Consider the following 2357-nt stretch of genomic DNA (forward strand, 5'->3'; position numbering starts at 1 on the left):
ATATATATATATATATATATATATATATATATATATATATATCCCATCTTAGTCTAATACCGATGAATCAATTTTTCCCCTTTGAATTGCTGTTCTTTCTTTTAGTTCTTTATGGTATCAGAGTAGGATATTGCATCCTGTTAAGCAATGACAGGAGAAACTCCAGCGGGTGCCTCCGGTACCAACACCAACCCGTCATCAGATCCAAACTCGCCATTTTACATCCATCCCACTGATTATCCACGACAAGTACACGTCAATGAAAACCTTGGTGACAACAATTATGCTGACTGGTCCTGGGAGATGAAAGATTTTCTCCTAGCAAAGAACAGGGCCGGTTTCATTGATGGAACCATTGAAAAGCTGACTGAAGGAACGAATGAGTACAGAACCTGGCAACGAAGTGACGCCTTGATAAAGGGATGGCTTACTACAGCCATGGAGAAAGATATCCGGAACAACGTAAACTACGCTACCACCGCCAAGGAGATTTGGGATGATTTAGAAGAAAGATTTGGAAAGGAAAGTGCACCACGTGCTTATGAACTGAAACATGCCCTAACAACCCTCAGGCAAGGATCTGATTCTGTTTCAACCTACTTCACGAAGATGAGGACAATCTGGGATGAAATTCTCTCTGTTTCACCGACACCAACTTGCACCTGTGGCAAATGCACCTGCGACATTGGAAAAAGGCTCGTTGAATCAAGAGACAAGGAATGTGTCTATGAGTTCTTAATGGGTCTTGAGGACACTTTTGGAACCGTGAAAACTCAGATCCTTAGCACTAAACCTATGCCCTCACTCGGAGCTACTTACCACTTGGTTTCAGAAGATGAACAACAGCGAAATATCTCAGCTGCCAGAAAACCTAATGTAGATGCATTAGTTTATCAGATGCGTGCTCAAATCACTACCGACAAGAACCCGGTTGAGAAAAAGAATACTAACCGTGAAGGCATGAAGTGCAAGCATTGCGGAAAGAATGGACACAATATTGAAGGATGTTTCGAAAAGATTGGTTATCCGGAATGGTGGGACACTCGACGCAAGACTACTACTGATCAAAAAAGGACCAGTCGCCCAAAACCAAAGGTAGCCAACGTCGATATGGAGACCAGCCCTATACCTGGTCTTAGTCTGGAGCAATACAAGAAGTTGATGAAGCAATTAAATGATGTACAAAAACCAGAGGTCAACATGGCAGGTAAGATTGAATTTCAGTTACCTTGGGTGATCGATTCAGGGGCAACTGAACATGTGGCGTGTCAAAAATCCACTCTCACTAACTTAATACATCCACAAGATGGTGTTCCCGTTAGCATTCCTAATGGAGATAAAGTTCCAGTTAAAGGAATAGGAGATGCCTGATTGCCCAACAACATGAAGTTGAATGATGTTTTATACATTCCTAATTTTAAATGCAACTTGTTATCCGTTAGCAAAGTTACCAAAGATTTTAATTGCTTCATGAATTTTTTCTCGGATTTTTGTTTCATTCAGGACTTACACTCGAGGAAGCTGATTGGCATGGGGAAATGTGAGAATGGTCTTTACAACATGGAAGGAAACGATAAAAGGGTGGCAGTCATGGCAGTCAAGATTGACTCAGAAATATGGCACAGAAGATTAGGACATGCATCTAGCACTAAACTTCAACATATTCACTCAATAGGTAGTACTGTTAGCATTGAGAATTGTGATTCTTGTATTCGTGCAAAACAAACTCGGCTTCCTTTTCCTGATAGTTCAATAAAAACTAGTTCTTGTTTTGATTTAATCCATTGTGACATATGGGGTGGATATCGAGTCCCTTCTCTATCAAGAGCTTATTACTTTCTCACCATAGTTGATGATTTTAGTAGATCAACGTGGGTATATATGATTAAAAACAAATCTGATGCAAGCACTAGTTTAATAGCCTTTCACAATATGGTTAATACACAATTTGGGAAAAAGATTAAGAAAATCAGAAGTGACAATGGTGGTGAGTTTGTTTCAAATCACATGTTGAAATTTTATGAAGAAAATGGGATTTTGCTTGAAACTTCATGTGTCCACACCCCACAACAAAATGGGGTGGTTGAAAGGAAACACATGCATTTACTTGAAATAGCTAGAGCATTAAGATTTCAAGCCAATCTCCCAATAAAATTATGGGGTGAATGCATAATGATTGCTACTTACATTGTAAACAGGTTGCCCTCAAGAGCCATTGAAAATAAAACCCCATATGAAATTCTTCTTGGGCATAAACCACACTATGAACACATGCGTGTTTTTGGGTGTTTGGTATATATCAAAGAAAATAAAGCGGGAAAGGATAAATTCGAAGAAAGGGGGAGACCTTGTGTGTT

The sequence above is a fragment of the Lactuca serriola genome, chromosome 4 (genome assembly GCF_051521515.1).
Source record: "Lactuca serriola cultivar US96UC23 chromosome 4, Lser_US96UC23_V15, whole genome shotgun sequence".
In the NCBI taxonomy this organism is placed as follows: Eukaryota; Viridiplantae; Streptophyta; class Magnoliopsida; order Asterales; family Asteraceae; genus Lactuca; species Lactuca serriola.